The sequence below is a fragment of the Danio rerio genome, chromosome 12, assembly GCF_049306965.1.
Source record: "Danio rerio strain Tuebingen ecotype United States chromosome 12, GRCz12tu, whole genome shotgun sequence".
Taxonomy (NCBI): Eukaryota; Metazoa; Chordata; class Actinopteri; order Cypriniformes; family Danionidae; genus Danio; species Danio rerio.
In genome coordinates, this window is record NC_133187.1 from 39,648,932 (window position 1) to 39,667,500 (window position 18,569).

The 18,569-nt window shown below is 38.2% G+C and overlaps 1 protein-coding gene across 7 annotated transcripts in view; it reads right to left on the reverse strand.

Moving 5' to 3' along the window:
* sdk2b (sidekick cell adhesion molecule 2b) overlaps positions 1 to 18,569 on the reverse strand; it is a 637,792-nt gene that overhangs the window by 229,989 nt on the left and 389,234 nt on the right. The window lies entirely within an intron of this gene.

An 18,569-nucleotide genomic window follows, 5' to 3' on the forward strand; every position in this document is an offset into this window, starting at 1 on the left:
CAAAGTAGGCCGAATAATTAAAGTGCGCACTCCAACCTATCAGAATTCAAGGTCATTAGCATTAATTTAGAAGATTTACACCATCTGTCGTGATTGTTTACACTTGCCTTGGTAATTAGTTCCTAATTAGTGAATAGTTGGGGGCTGAGGAATGAGGAATGGAGCGACGTATGGAAGAAGAAAGTGACAGTGCTTGGTGAGTTGATATACATCTGCTGATGAACTGAAGGGTAGGATGGTAAAATTCATCCCTGTGAGGTGATAACAGATCAAAAACAAAAAGCCCAGATATCATCTTAAGTAGATCTATTTTTAGTTCATCTTTTGGTGCAATCAGAAACTAATTCAACACTGATCAAAAGAAATTAAGCCTAAATCTACATCAACAATTTCTGGAAAATGTTTGTTTTTGAATGCCTTTTCATTATCGATTACAGTTTTATAAACCATTCTCTTAAACACGGACCCCACTTTATTCATTCATTTTCCTTAGGCTTAGTCCCTTTATTAATCTGAGGTCGCTACAGCAGAATAAACCACCAATTTATCGAGAATATGTTTTAGACAGCGGATTTCCTTACAGCCTCAACCCAACACTGCGAAACACTCATACACACTTATTCACACTAGGCATGGGCCGGTATATGAATCTGACGGTATGATAACCTTGGATAAAAATATCATGGTATCACAGTATTGTGATTACTGCTCTAAAATAGATTCTTTTTAAAAGTCTGGATAAAAAAAAATAATAGTAATAAAAAATTCCCCTTTTAAAACAATATATATTCTATTTTTTGAAAGATTTATACTATTTTGGAGCAGTAAACACGTCAGGCTAAATAACTCATAATGAATCATTGACTTCTTCTGTCTTCATTAGCTTCAAAAACAGATTTCTTTACATTTTAAAACGACATCTTTGGATATTTTTTTCTTCTGAAGATACAGTTGTCCTAAAAAAAAAAAATAAATAAATAAATAAATAAAAAAAAAAGTAAAAAAAAAAAAAAAAAATCTTACACCTACCTTAGGAATGGTATTACAGAAATTTTTGGCGGTTTTAAAACCTTTTCTTTCCGCGGTATACCTTGAAAACGGTTATCGTCCCATTGCCTAATACACACACATACTGTACATAACACCAATTTACCTTATTTAATTCACCTATAGCACATGTCTTTGGACTTGTGGGGGAAACTGGATCAGCCACATGCAAAACATGCAAACTCCACAGAGAAATGACAACTGACCCAGCCGAGGCCCAAACCAGCTACCTTATTGCTAAGAGGCAACCACTAAGCCACCGTGTTGCCTGGTCCCACTTTCATTCATTCATTCATTTTCTTGTCGGCTTAGTCTCTTTATTAATCCGGGGTCGCCACAGCGGAATGATCCGACAACTTATCCAGTAAGTTTTTACGCAGCGGATGCCCTTCCAGCCCCAACCAATCTCTGGGAAACATCCACACACACATTCACACACACACACACACACTCACTCATACACTACGGACAATTTAGCCTACCCAATTCACCTGTACTGCATGTGTTTGGACTATGGGGGAAATCAGAGCACCTGGAGGAAACCCACGCGAACGCAGGGAAAACATGCAAACTCCACACAGAAACGCCAACTGAGCCGAGGCTCTAACCAGCGACACAGTGACCTTCTTGCTGTGATGCAAGAGCACTACCTACTGCGCCACTGCTTCGCCCGATCCCACTTTAAATTGAAGAAAAATATGCTCATTTTACAACTCTCCCAGAGTTAAACAGTTTTTGAATTGATTAAGCTGATCTCCAGGTCTGTCGGGAGCCCTTTTAGTGTAGCTTAGAATAAATTATTGAATCAGATTAGAGCATTACCCTCTCATCAAACGCTTTTTGATCATTTTCCTATTTAAAGCTGGACTCTTCTGTAGTTACAGCTTGTACTAAGACAGACAGAAAATGTAAAAGTGGCTGCTTTCTAGGTCAATATGGCTAGTGACTGTGTTTTAATTCTGGCGTAATAATCAAGGAACTTTGCTGTCTTACCTTCAACTTTTTGAACAAGATGCTGACGGCCTAATCTGATTCAATGATCTATGCTAAGCTAAGCTTAAGTGCTTAACCCTTTAACTGCTCTAATTTTTTTTTTTCAATATGGACAAAACAGAATAGTTGCCGGTTCATTCCGCTGTGGCGACCCCTGATGAATAAGAAACTGAACAGAAAGAAAATGATTGAATAATTGGCTATACAGGTGTCATATATACTTGACGACTGGCAAGTATTAACTTTAAGCCATGCATATAAACCTATAAGCAGGCCATTGAAAATCTGAAGTGATTTACGGATTTAGCATGTGCCGAAGTGTCCTTGGTATCGTCAAAGCCGGTGAACAGCTCATAGCACAAGCTAAGAGCGTTCAGATGCCTGTGTGCTTATGGGAAATAACCTCAGCCGGCCTTTCAACATGCCGCCAATTTCCCTCAAAGCTGGAGAGAGCCAAACGCATGACAATACATAATCTCTGCCCCATAAACAAGAAGTTCCAGCCTGAAAGGAGCGCGCGTTAGCTAGCGTGAGCTTCAGAGCCGTCGCCTGAAGCCAAACACGAGGCAGAAGCGCAGACTGAATTTCTGCATCTGAAAGTCAAGAAACCACAACAACAGGGTGAGAGACTACAAAAAAGGCAACATGAAATTACAGCTGGAAATGGAGAAAAAGAGTTGTGTGGAGAAGACAGGTAACCTTTAGCATCTAGCGCTCCCCCGGGGCACACACATTCACGCATTTAAATGCCAAGTACAGCACAAAAGACGCCAGGCGCTGTTGAAATATGCTGCATGAACCATATGTTGACACGGCTTTGAGGTGCGACATCTGTCACGCTTCAATCATACGGAGGAAAAACCGAGGATTGTTAGTCCTGCCGCATGGATGCTTCAAAACGTAGCTGTCAGAAAAAAAAATAGCCAGGTCTGTCAATGTTGTTTGGCTGTTATGAAGGCAACCGTAGAGTAACATTTCTCCTCTGATTTCACTCTTGGACACAAGAGATGGTTGTGCTCTAAATAATGTATCTCAGTGATCAGATGTGAGAAGTGGGATTTCTTGTTAAAATTTTAAGTTTTTATAAAGTGCAACAGTCCGGTTCTGGAACTCATTTCTTTTTTTCCATAGGGAAATTAAAGCTCACTGTTCCACAAAAGGGATAAAAGCGATCTGAAATCTAGGTAAAACCATGTGATTGTGATGGACACTTACTTTAGAAAACACTATTGGTTGGGTTTAGGCCAGAATTATTTACTTTAATCTGATTAAGACAATAATATGATGATTACTTTTCGTGTATGCTCCCAATTAACATCATTACATCACCACAGTATCCTCCATCTTATGTTTCATCCAGAGTTTCATGTAATTTTGGGAGTTTATTTTAATTGCAGCAGTTTTACATTCATTTAGCAATATTTCATTCATGCCTCCTTGAAAAACTCTGAGGCTGCGAGAGTGTGTTCGGCAATGGTGATGGAGTATGTGATGAGTCTCCAGTAGTTAACTTGGAGATGTGTGTGTCTGTGGTCACTTACTGACTTGGTATGTGCAAAGAATACAATGTCAAACAGCCATTTTTGCATGAATATCTATCCCAAAAGGAGCCTGAAAAAATCCTACTTGACTAATAGTTTGATTATGATGTTTACAAGTCTGTACTGTACTTCAATAATGCACCAAAAATAAGAATATATGTAATATATGTAAGAATTATATGTATTAATTTGATTTGTGTTTACTACAGTTATGACTTTAGTTGGATAAAGGTCTTTAAAATTCTCTGTTTACATGGCAGACTCTTAATCAGAGAATTTTCTTCATTGTAGTATTGGTGTAAACGTACTGAGTGATCTGTTGGGCAAACCCCGTCTTCTTCTGGACATGCGCAAAAAAGAATGTGTCCTGAAGCATATCACTAAACATTTCCTAAATAATACATTCAGATAAAAAAATAAAGAAATACTCTATTCATCTGAAACATTCAACGAGACTTAGCCAGAGCAATGTGTTTATCATTTCACAAAAATGTTAATGAGTACAATTGACTGCATTTGCTTTTCTTGAACATATGTATTGGCATTAAATCAATTAATTTATGAAGCAATTATGTTTAGAATCAGAATTTGAGCAAAAACACATTACCCATGATTCTGCACAGAACATTTCACCAATGTCACAGTAAACAAAGAGTGTGGAAATAGATTTTTAGCTCTGCCCACTCCCATGAAAAACTGCGAGACAGACATAATCTCAATTTAATAAGTATTTCACTATAAGTATATATTTTATTTTTAGATATTTATCATTGAAATAATTCATTAGCTAAAGCGGATAACTTAATTTATTCGTTTTTTATAAACGGAGATGGCAAAAGTACACTAATTCTTTACTGAAGTAGAGGTACAGATATTTATGTTTAAACTGACTCTGGTAAAAGTTGAAGTACTAATTACACTTTTGTTCTCAAGTAAAAGTTAAGAAGTATGGCCTGAAATATGTGCTTAAGTAAAAAGTATTCATTACTAGATTAAAAAAGCTGCGCAGCCCAGGCGCGCAATGACAAATAATATATTGATTGAATCAAAAAGGCATTCAAATTGTGCAATGACAAGAAATAATACAGATTTCGCCACAAAACGCGCCTGATTTAAAAATGTAAGGAGTAGAAAGTACAGATATTTGTGTAAAAATTTAAGGAGTAATAGTAAAAAGTTGTCAGAAAAATAAGTAGTGGAGTTAAGTACTGATTCAAGAAAAATTTACTTAGATACAGTAACAAAGTATTTGTACTTTGTTACTTCCCATCTCTGTTCATAAAGAGACAAATAGACAATAAAGACATTTACGTCTGAAAATTAAAAACTGAATGATCTGTTTTTGCAAATGAACACTTGACTGATTGATTTGTCCATCCATCCATCCATCCATCCATCCATCCATCCATCCATCCATCCATCCATCCATCCATCCATCCATCCATCCATCCATCCATCTGTCTCTGCATGTTCTAGGGTTGTTAATGATTCTGAATGGCGTTTTTGAATTATCTCATTTATTCATTAATTTCCCATTGGCTTAGGGTGTACTCACACCGAACTGTGCCCAGGCACATTTCCCGGATCGTTTGAGAAGTGTGAGTGCTCTCAATCTGGCTCAGGCTGAATCGGGCTTGGGCCGGCCCTGGCCTGGTTTGAAGAGGTGTGCCAGTGTGTGGTTCACTTGGGCTTTGGCAAGGTACGCTTGAAGTGTGGGTGCAAATTTTGCCTGAGCCCAAAATTGGAGACGCGACGTAACTTTTAAGTGACTGTTTAATATGGATTTATTAATCATTCCTACTGTTCAATGAACAAAAACTGTCATAGATTATTGAAGACGCAAACCCCTCACTGCACAACAGCTGCACCTTCAGCAAACCTCCTAATTCCTGCAACAAGAGGACTTTATGGTTGTTTATGAGCTTCAAAAGTGGCTGATCTGTTCAGCTAAATATTTGGCTGCATGTCACTGCACCCCAAACGACTAAAACAATATAACTAAAGAAATCTCCACTGTGCTGAGCAAGAGCACTTACTGAACAGTGCATCATCGATGATGTAAGCGTGCTCAGACCCGAATGCAATATGAGTGAGAGCCGTCAGGGGAGACAGGAGGGGGACTAGCGCACTTTGGCCCGGTTTAAGGCAACTTTACATAGTGTGAGTAGTATTCATACATAGTATTCATCACTTGTCAACACAGCAGAATGAGCCACCAACTATTCCAGCATATGTGTTACTTACAGCTGCAACCCAGTACAAGGGAATACCCCTACACACTCATTCACACATACACTGCGGTCAGTTTAGTGTATTCAGTTTACCTATAGCACATGTCTTTAGACTGTGGGGGTAACCGGAGCACCCGGGTGAAACGGCATGCAAACACAAGGAGAACATGCAAACAGAAATACCAACTGATGCAGCCGGGACTCAAACCAGTGACCTTCTTGCTGTGAGGCGGCAGTGCTAACAGCCACCATGCTGCCCTTTTGAATTATATGTTTGTATTATGTCAAGTCATTTTTAAAAACAACTGTGTTTTAGATCAAAATGCGGTCAGAAGCATAAATTCCACTAATATCAGATTTCCAGCAAGCAAAATGTGTCAAGATAGATATTAAGCTTCACCCATTCCCTTGAAGCACAACACATTATGTAATGGAAAAAGTATTTTTTAGAAGTGTTCCTTTCTAAGTCTTGCAAACACAGAATCTGCTTTACTCTGATGTAATGTGAATATCTAGCAGCCCAGAAAGAGCTGGTTCAATCTACCATACATTAGTTTCAGTCATGCACTTGCTGCAAAACACAAATCTTAAAGTTTCCATGAACATGCTTTTTTTTTTACTTTGTGAATTTCTTTGCTTTTCCTTTTCTTCCACTTTCTGCGAACCATCAAAACAAACAGTTTTATTTATTTAATACTTTTTCTCACCCAAAAAGTGATTCAGCGTCTCCCCCCAGCTGGCTTCAGAACTTCAAAGACTGCACCAGCAGCTCAATCAATTAAAAATTAATTAAAAACAGGTTTCCTGATGTGAGGGAATGGCATTTTTTTCAAGTTAACAAGCTATCTATTTATTTTTTTATTTAAAAGATTGTTGAACAAGATATAAAATGTAGAAGTCGAAAGCTCATTTTAAATTACATTTTAGTCATATTAGTAATTATCAAATCACTGTTGTTTAAATAACTGCCTTAATCATTTATGGAGTCAGTAACATTGGTCTTCTAATGTGAGCAGATTACAATAATAAACTGTTCAAATTACTTAGATTTTATTATGCCTTTTTTCAACTTTTCATATTGATAATTTAATACAAAAAGCATTAGGAAGATCTGCATTTACACTGATAAGGAAGTTCATCCTGTTTTAAAAACTCCCAGATTTTAACATTTATAATTTACTGATAAGAAATATCTTTTACATGACATATTGTATTTTCTAACACAGTTTATTGTGATAATAATTGTTTATTAGCCATATCACCCTGCAGCTTAAGACCAGTAACTCACTGAAGCTAAGTAGGACTGAGCTTGGTTAGTGCCTGTATAGGAGACCACATGGGAAAACTAGGTTGCTGTAGGGAAGTGGTGTTAGTGAGCTGGGGCACCCAGCAGAGGGCGCTTAACCTGCGGTCTATGTGTGAGTTCTAATGCCCCAGTAAAAAGGGAAGGAGACACCAAAACTGTCTGTGGACACCATCTTTCGCACGAGACGTTAAACTGAGGTCCTGACTCTCTGTCAGGGCCGGAGTGGGACTCCTTTTCAGCCCTGGAGTTTCAAGCCTCAGACCGGCCCACCTCAGTTCACGACTGACTATATTAAAATAAGGTCATTTCCAAATCAGTTTCTAATGACACTATCACGTCTTTTTTTGAGAAAACAGCTGCTTTAGAACTTCAAATGTTCAACAACCCTAACAGTATTATATGTCTCAACAATAAAAATGAAAACAATAAGTTACTCTAACGAGGATCGATCCCGGGTCCGCAGCTTCTTTTTCTAACGCGCTAACCGCTGGACCACAATAGCTGCATTCAGAAAGGAGACACAACTGAGTTTTATAATCATTAAAATAGATGAAAAGAGAAGAGTTGCGGTAAAATAATGAATAAAAAGGCTGTGGTCAAGTAAATAAATAAATTTGAAAAGTGTGACTGCTGAGAGCAACAGATTCTGCAGCTTGGGACACCGGCCCTCGCGGCCAAAAAACGGACCGGCCCACCGGGAATTCTCCCGGGCCTCCCGATTAGCCAATCCGGGCCGGCTCTCTGTGGTCATTAAAAATCCCATGGCACTTCTCGTAAAGTGTAGGGGTGTTACCCTGGTGTGCTGGCCAAATTCCCTCCATTGGCCCTTACGATCATGGCCTCCAAATCATCCCAATCTACTAAATTGGCTCTATCACTGACTCTCCACTCCACCAATAACTGGTGTGTGGCTGCCGTTGTATCATCCAAGTAGATGCTGCACACTGGTGGTGGTGTGGAGTAGAGATCTGCGCGGGACTAAATTTTGAATCCCGCTCCCGCCCGCACCCGCCAGGTTTTAGCCGGAACCCGACCGCTCCCGCTTATATTAAGCACTTGATGTCCCGCTGCCCCCCCCGTTTTCTATCCGCCGCGCCCAATCCCGCTAACGAGCGGGGGGAGAACAAAACCGAAAATCACCCAGTTATACAGTCCAGACAGCCCATAACAAGCTGTCTGTATAAACACGCACAGCACCAAGCACACACACACAACGCTTTCTCTCTCATTCGCGCGCGTGCGCCCTCTAACACACACTCATAAGCACCAAGCACAAACACAGGCAAAGCTCTATCTCTCATTCGCACACACACACACACACACACACACACACACACACACACACACACACACACACACACACACACACACACACACGCACACACACACACACACACACACACACACACACATCTCTCATTCGCGCGTGCGCATACATACACACACACACTGCAACAAACAAGCTAAACACAGCATCGCGCTATTTCATTTACACACATACATACGCGTGCTCACTCGGGAGTCGGGAGCGATATTGCTAGACAGCCTGCTCCCGTCCCAAATTAAACCCGTTACCGACCGCTCCCGTGATTTATTCGGAAATTTATACCCGCGCCGTAGAAATCTGGTCGGGTATAAGGACCTCTAGTGTGGAGAGACCTCCACTCATTACTGCGAAGCGCTTTGGGTGTATGGCCATCCACGATAAATGTCCTTCAATTTGTCCCAACACAACTTGATTGAATGGATCCCAGCTATTTTTTTTACAGAGTAACAATGAAGCTGCAGAAACTGTCATAAAAACATTCCTCTGGACCAAACCCCTCCTCCGTAGAATCACCTGTCTATGTTCATTAACATTTGGCTCCTTTACTAGAAGGCGGGGCTTCCTTTGATAGAGGGGCCATAATGACCAATCAAATATTCCTCTTTAAAAACTATACACGTGACACATCTTGTGTATTCTATACTCTTTGTTAATAGGCCCTACGAATGACTCCTCATCCACACTGAATATTCTTTAGAACAGGGGTTCCTAAACATTTCAGCCCGCGACCCCCAAAATGACAATGCCAGTGATTCGCGACCCACAATATCCTCTGAGGTGGTTATAAATACAGAAACCTTGCATACAATGGCGCACACAGACCAACAGACCAAAGTCTATTCTTGGTTTATTTTATTTTTTTATGTATGTCAGTGCTGTAAATGGGCCAGAAAGTTTAACCTGGTGTTAAAAAATCAATCTGCTGTATCTGACGCTATTGCTGTGTGTCACCGACTCGGTCCCAGTCAATCTCCTCGCTGGCCAGCAGAGGTCACCATCCCCAGACTTCTAACCATTACATCATCCATTTACACTGATAGCCTGCACACCTGAAGCGCATCCACCTAATCACCCACGCTCACGCTTATAAGCAGCACTATCACACTCAGTCATTGCGAAGTCTTGTTCTGCCCCGGCTAACTCTACTGAGCATTTCTCTACTCTGCCTGCTTTCCCGTTGCTTACCTTGCCTTGTTCTCTGACCACGTCCTGCCAGCTGCCTGCCTTGTACTTCAGCCTGATTACCGACTCTGATTCTAGCCACCTGCCTTGAACTCTAGCCTGGACTCTGACTTTGATATTCGCCGCCTGCATCTGACCCATGCCTGAACATTCATACCGTGATTACCTGCCGTTGATGCTTCAACGTAACACGATTGTGTTTGATGTGAGTTCGCACACGCATTACATCTGTGTGCTTGTGTTTATTAAACTGTTTAATAAATCTACTACAAATGGATCCCTCTGTGTCAGCCCCTTCGTTACACTGTGTCTTTAATTTAATGTAATTACCCCAGGGGTCACAATTCAATAGAACTAGTAACTATAAGCTACTATAGTTACTATATAGTACAGTATATAGTAACTATAAATGACTACTTTTTCTCTTCAGTAGGTTATGGATAAAATATGGTAATTCTCATGGTTTATTAAAAACAAGACAATTTTTGGAAATCACCAGGCGACCCCCCCCCTTTCATTGTCCCACGACCCTTGGGGGCTCCCGATCCCCACTTCTGCTTTAGAAGACTTTAATTTACTGCTTTAGAAGACGTTAATTTACTCCAAATCAAACTTTGAAGTGAACCCTGAGATGACATTTCCCCCTCAAACCGCACTGATAGAGCGGATGGCCATGACGATCATGGCTCTTCCTAGAGATGACAGCTGTGTCTTTCACAACACCCTAGAGCAAGAACACGCAAACCATTTTTGTCGCCTGCTCCAGTGCATTTAAGCTCAGCCCGAGTGAGCGGCTCCAAGTATTCAGCATGCCACTCACACGGCTGCATGGGAATTATATTTCTCTCCTGCGCCGCTAGGCAAACATTCCTGTGAGAAATCTTTGCTAATCTAGTTCTGTTTAAAAGCAGCAATTACAGGATCCACACGATTTAATTATGCCTGTGTGGAAGCGCCGCATATACATTCTCTCCCTGTGGATAATCGTTGTGTGCAGAGATCAAAGCGCATGCACGTAACACATACACCCACGCACAAACACACAAGGAGGCTAAGTTCAACCATTATGAGTTAGATGAATTCTGCGGCTGGGTTGCAAAAGGAGGCAAACACAACACACGAGAAGTAAATGAACACAAGGTCATAAATTTGCAGCATGTTATTTACATACGACCTCCTTCCAACGACGCCGCAATGACAAAACACAAATACAAGATCAGTCAGCCATGATGCTAATAATCCGAATGTCTTTCTAATGCTAATGATGATGTCCGCAGTAATGACAACGAATTAAATGTTATTGAGCTCCATTTGCACAGCGGTCATTGTCCATTTAACTGTGCTAATCATGCTTAAAGCAGCAGAGAGGGAACATGAGTATAGTGTGGCGTGACTTTCTGCATTAGTGGCCTTATGTGTCACATGTGCATTCAGAATAAACATGTAACAGCGTTAATCAGTGGTTGTAGACCAAATTAGAAGTTCAAAAAAGGAAAATAGTGACACAGTCGGATTGTCATAATATACACTACATAATATTCAGATAAAGTCAATATTTTTAGACCTCCTGTGATTTTTTTTTTCAAACATTTCCTAAATGATGTGAAACAAAGCAAGGCATCTTCAGGAGAAAGTTTTATTTGTGTTATTTTGGCTAGAATAAAAGCAGTTTTTATTTTTGAAAGCATTTAAGGTAAATATTATTAGTCTTCTTACAGCTGGTTTATACTTCAACGTCAAGCGCACGCGTATGCTCTGACACAGCTTTCGCTCGCCCTCATTTACCCCTTATCGTTGCTGATGCTGAGGTGCACCTTTCAAAAAAATGTAAGTACGTTGCAACACCGTGTAGCGCAAGCTTTGTGATTGTTCAGCTTGGTACCAGTGACAAATGTGGGCGGTGCTAAGAAACGCGAGCCCCATGGCCATCCCCTTGGATGTTTAAAGTGTAGAGTCCCGTGAAGGAGCTCCATATGGAAACTGTTGTTTTGTGTTTACCTTATGATTAAAGTTGTTGCACATCCACCAGTTCCTGCCTCCGAATGAGCAAGTTTTAGCTACTTGTACTGTTTAGAAAAAAATATAAATAAATACTCACAAAGAAACTTGAAACAGAGAAACTTAAAAACTTACTGCCACCTAGCGTTTCTGAAAGTGTAATTGCAGAGCAACACAAACAGAATGTAGAATTATAAATGTACAACTACGCGCAAGACATGCGCCGTGGGTTATACAATCACTCGAAGCAGAAGTATAAATCAGCCTTTAAGCATTTTTTTGACAGTCTTCAGAACAATTATTTATACAATGATTTCCCTAAATTGCCTAATTAACCCTTTAAATGTTACTTTAATCTGAATACTGGTATCTTGAAAAATATCTAGTAAAATAATATGTACTGTCATCATGGCAAAGGTAAACTCAGTTATTAGAAGTGAGTTCTTAAAATTATTATGTTTATAAATGTGTGGAATAAATCTCAACCCAGACTCATTTTGAAAATGTATCCCTGTATACATTTCTGAAGAGCGCCAAATATGTCCCAGGAGTTTTTTTGTTGTTTTTTTTTTTAGTTGCAGTTTTCGTTTTTCGTGAATCCACCAGAGGCCAATGTGTATGCTTTTTTGGATCTTAAAACCTGTCGCACCTGTTCTTCTTGCGTAAATCTATCAGAGGCCGCTGTCGACTGACTGATTGACTAATGTCGAGTTCAGACTGCATGAATTTAGCCCTGATTTTGACTCGCCATCAGGTTTTGAGAAATGGCAGACAAATGCCTGAAATCACAGGCAAATTGGTGCTCGTTCTCATGAGTAACAACCACACAGTGTGAACTATCAAAGACACGACATGAGAGAATCGCAGATGAGTCGCTGATGCCCATGAAATATTTGGTGTGCTAAATATCTGGAGCTGTCTTCCATTCAAAGTATGCTGTGTGAAATGTGTTCTGACTGAAAATAACATCGGTGATTACCTACAGCCAATATGAGAGCAGCATTCTCTAGCATGGGTACCTGCAGGCCAGCGGGAGGTTGTGGGAGAAGTTAAAAGCGCTAATTTTTGGTTTATTTGTAGCCAGGAAAAAGTAGTGGAAATTTGTCAGGAGCACCATGTCTGTTTGACGTGTCATGTGAGCAATATCACAACCGGGTCAAAAAAGATAGAAGTTGTGGAGAATTTTCAAATTCCCTTCAAACCCAGGTAAGCAAATATGTACATTTTCTAACCCATTAAAGGCTTCTTTCTCGTTATGTAGTAATTATTATTATATATATACTACATGTTTTTTGTTGTTAGACATAGTTTGGACAAAGTTGTCGGTGATTCTTCATGCAGTGTGAAACTCCCTATCGCCGCTCCATCTTGCAGTGTAAACAAAGCTGCATCAAAACGCTAGCCCAGATAGTCATGCAGTGTGAAAACGTCTGTGACACGATTATTTTGAAAATCATGCAGTCTGAACTTGGCATGAGTTATTGATTGACCCGCCCTCCTTCAGTAAACCCAACTGACAGTGTTTTCAAAAGCGATCCAAAAAAAGAAAAGCCATCTGATTTTTACCACGTTATCAGATTTTACCACCTTCTCACTCTGTTATTCACTTGTTTATTGTATTTTTTGCCTTTTGTTTTTGTCTTTCTATATATATGTTTCTTTATTTAACCAGATGAAAACCCATTGAGATCAAGATCTCCATTACAAGGGTAACCTGGCCAAGAGGTCCGCAACACATGACTTATGAAAAGAAAAAAAAAAAAAAAAAAAAAAAAAATATATATATATATATATATATATATATATATATATATATATATATATATATATATATATATATATATATATATATATATATATATATATATATATATAATTTATATTAAATACAAAATTACTATTATATAAATTTAACACATTACAATGTGTTAAATATGTTACAATATGTTAAAAACACATATATTGAGAAATGGACTGTTGTTGTTTGTTAAAAAGAGTTCTGGAATGGTTCTGGAACCATTCTTCCCCATCATCGCAGTCAGCTCCCCTATGTGTCTCAAATCCATCAGAAGTACACTGGACAAACTGGTAACCTTGGGAAAGCCGTCCATTCGCAGGTAAGCATTCAGCTGGTAAGCGTGAAAACGAGCGGTGTCATACTACACCGTAGTGTTAATTTGAAAGATTTCTGGCCACATAATTCCAAATGTATATAGGTCTACATTTTCAGAATGAGATGTTGAATAATCTTCTCTCTGTTTAACAGAAATTGGGGAAAAATATACAGGGGTCTAATAATTCAGCAGGGCTAACAATTCTGACTTCAACTGTATTTGAACAAAGTCCCAGATAACCAATTTCTAACACACAATTCATCTGCTTCCTATTAGTTTATTCATTTGTGTAAATGTCTATATTATAAGTCAGATAATGTTTCGATGATATAAAGCCTTTTGTAAACAGTCTGAAAGATCATACACATAATTAGGGTGAGTACACATAAACTGAGGGTATTTTTCTATTCATCCATACACAACAAAAGAGTCAATTCACACGTATTCACCCTACTTATACACATATTTTCTGGATATATTTTGACAATAATGTCAACATGTACTCTCTATTTATTCTCTCTATAAAACTCACAGACATTGAGGTACAAACAGAGATCAAATTGACTATGCGTTTACTGTATATACAGTTGTAGTCAGAATTATTAGCACTCCTGAATTATTAGCCCCCCTGTATATTACCCCCAATTTTTGTTTAATGGAGAGATGATTTTGAACATAAGAACATATTTATAAACATAATAGTTTTAATAACTCATTTTTAATAATTTTTAATAATTTATTTTATATTTGCCATGATGACAGAACACTCAATAGTTTTCAAGATACAAGTAACATACTAGTGGCATTTCAAAGCTTAACTAGGTTAATAAGGTAAGTTAGGGTAATTATTGTTTAATGATTGTTTGTTCTGTAGACAATCCAATAAAATATTGCTTAGGTGGCTAATAATATTGTCCTTAAAAATTAAATACTGCTTTTATTCTAGCCAAAATAAAACAAATAAGACTTTCTCCAGAAGAATAAATATAATAGGAATTACTGTGAAAAAATTCTTGCTTAAAAATTATTTGTCAAATATTTGAAAAAGAAAAAAAATCACTGGAGGGCTAATAATTTTGACATCAGCTGTGTATATTACAGAGACGATATGTATAAACAGCCGGTTTCTGTTTCCTGATGCTCTGAGACGACTGACTTCTTTCTGCCTCACAGGCTGGACGTTTAGATCCATTTCAGTGTGACCTAAAGACCTCGTCCATCCTTCTCCATCCCCCTTTTGTACAGCCTCCCAGTGATGCCCTAATGATGTGCTTTTTTTTTACTCCTTAACTAGACCAAAAGTCTCCGGTGTCAGATCCTCATACTATTTTCCACTCTCCTCTCCTCTAATTTTCTGCCTTTTCATCCAAATATCTCCGTGTCCTGTCTTTTGATGGGTTATTTTATGCTATTTTCAGTATCAGCTTCGATCTCCTGGTCTCTTGCAGACAAACCGCAGAAGTGAAGAAATTCGATCTCAGATGTAGGAGGAAAAACACATATGCTTATATAGATATGTAAGTTTCAGAAATCTGAACAGTTTTTGATTAGTCATAAATAATAAATTCAAAATAATTTGATTAAAGGGATACTGCACCTAAAACTTGAAAAAAAAAGAGTTTATTCATCCTATACTTGTAACCAAACTGAGTTTTTTTCTTTCTGTTGAACACAAAATAAGGCATTTTGAAAATGTTAGAAACCTGTAACCATTGACTTTGTTTTTCCAACTTTGGAAGTCAATGGTTACATTTCTAACATTTTTCAAAATATCTTCTTTGTTGTTAAACACATTTTTTTAACACTGTACATAGCATTACAAACTTTCAAACAAAATAAAAATGAGTATCATTATTAGAAAAATGTTTCATTTTCCTGTATTTTTTAAGTCTATGTGAACCAGAAGTATCTGAGACTGTAATGGAATACTAAGCAGGAGGCGAGGCTTTCTTTTTGCGCATCATTCCCTTTAGCAAATTAACAGCCAATAGCTTAGAATCACCAAGAGAAAACACTCTATTGCTATTTGGGAAACAACCACTAGATGCCGCTAGTGTCACACTGCGGCCAATTTGGAATGAAAATTCCAATAGAACAACAGCATGGAATCACCGAGAGGCGACACTCTAGTGCGATTTGGGAAACAGCCACTAGATGGCGCAGTGGCCATTTTGGAATGAAAACTCCAATAAAACAACAGCATATAATAAGTCTTTAATGTGCTTTTTAAATAAATAAATAAAAAACAAAGCAGCTGCTTGACATCGCGACAGCAATAAGATTCAATGGACAGTCGATCATTTTCACTCCAAAATGGCGGAATCCAGAGCTATTGCTGGGCGCTGATGTTGCAGTGGAACGTTCAATTGAGTGTCGCCTCTTGGTCATTCTAAGCTCTTTGGCATGGATAACTAACACTAGACAGAATTAATTAAAATATTGAGATAAACATGAGTTAAAATATTATATATGCGTACACCCCCGATGAAAAGCAACATTGTAATATCTCAGTGAAAAGAAAACAATTTCCAAAATTTTGACAAGACTAATTTTAATATAATATCTGTTTAACTTATGACATGAAAGTAAGGTCAACACTATAACCTAAATTATTATTATTTTTTTTTTAGTTTTACTTAAATTAGGGTGATGTGAAAATGAGTATACCCCACATCACAAACTACTTTATCTAGTTTATATGGCGTCCGTGATTTTTAATGACAGCACCAAAACTTCTAGGCTTGGAATGAACAACTTGGCTTCGTTTTGCAACATCTTCCTTTTCCCTTCTTCAAAAACGAGTCTTCTTTTAGAGATGCCTAAATCTCTTCAGAATTCCCCATAAGTTTTCAATTGGATCAGGAGACATATTTATAATAATATAATGTATTAACATACATGTGTGTATGTGTGTGTGTATATATGATGAATTTATGTGTCAGAATTCAATCATTTTGGATAAAGTGGCTTTTTACATAAAAGCTTTATTAGTCTTTACTACACTGGGAAACAAATACTATGTACTATTATAATATATAATACTGCAACACAAAGTGTACTGTCGATCTGTTATCAACATCCCATTTTGAAACTCATGTTAATTTAATTTAAAATGTCAGTATTAATTTATATTATTCCAGTTTGTTAACTATTAAATTAAAGCAATTTCACCTAAAAGTGACAATAGGTAGCTAAAATATAAACATTGAGTCTAAAATAAACTGTTAAAGGGCTGATGATTGTGACAGTAAGTGTTGTATTGTCAGGCCCGGATTAAGAATCTAGAGACCCCTGTGCACAGTGTCTTGTACGCCCCCTACCTGGCTGCACCCCTATAGTTGAATTAAAAAAAAGATTAATATAATATTTTTAATAACATTAATCTACAATGTATTGCCCGCATTTTTTAAATAAATGATATACAGTACATATATTTGTAGTCTACAAAGATTAAACTTAATTTTAAAGCATTTAAAGCACACTTTCAAAACAAACTACTAATATAACTAGTAAAAATTTATGGATTTTAATTTACTTGTTCAAGTTCACTGAAGCAGTAGTAAAAATTATATTTAAGGGTATTTTTAATGTATAGCTTCTACAAACTTATAATGCACATGATTTGGATATAAAACCTCTCAAATGCAGTTCTAGGAATCTGAATCCTCCATAATGCACACACTTACTAATCATTCCTACGTGTCTTCCTTGTGATAAAGAGTAGGCCAAATCTGATATGTAATGGGGTAAAAAGAACGTGTTCATCAGACGCTGGATTCAAACCTGGTTCATGATCGATTGTGTCAAAACATGTTGCCATGCATTTTACGAGCTATGCCACTCATGTTGCTGTCTATTGCGCTCTTTAGTTATGCTGTCTCTGCCAATCAAACGGTGATGGGCGGGAATTACTCAATTAGCTTATTCCAACGAGGTGTCCCATTTGCACTCAGACACTCCAAAATTGGCCTTTTCCCCCGCCTCACAGGGGCCCCAAGTGCGCACGGGCCTCTGGGCCTGTGCCTAGAATACCCATTGGTTATTTCGACTCTGTGTATTGTCGTCTTCAGGTTTTATTTCAGCTTTAATGCAAAGCTGCTGCTTGCCATTGCGACAGCAATAAGATCCCATGGATGGCCGATCGCTTTCACTCCAAAACGGCGGAATCGCGGGATTGTTGCTGGCTGCTGCTGTTGCAATGAAACATTCTATTGAGTGTCGCTCTTGATGATTCTAAGCACTTCGCTAACAGTAAGAGAAGATATTTATATGCAGTTGCTATGGAAGCCCATAGGTTGAAGTCAACAGAAGGACCGTCACTCCAAAAACAGAAGCAAATGGTCACATTTTAATTGAAGATTACCAAAACAAGCTCTTTTTTTTTAAATGGATTAATTTCCATGAATTAAATAATCACCTTAAGAATAGCAATGCGAACTAGCAACATATATAATGTAGATTTTGATTTCACGCAAACTATAAGCTCTTTTCAGTCTCAGATCTCATGGTCCCTCACAGACAAACCACAAGTGAGGAAATACGTTCTTGGATGTGGAGAAAAAAAATTCACACGAAGACACTTGCGCAAACATAGACGAAAAGATATATAGAGTGTATACCGAGAAATACAAACAATACAAAAAAGGGGAGAAGGATTCCAGATGGAGCTTCTGGACCCCTGGAAAGCTACGTTTCACACACTGTAAACACAAATCCTTCATTAAACCTTTTCACATGACAACATGGCTTCCCGCTATTGTTGACGTTTTCTCTTTTATGACGGCTGATTAGCTAACCTAGACTTGTTTTCACATAAGAGACACAGTGTTT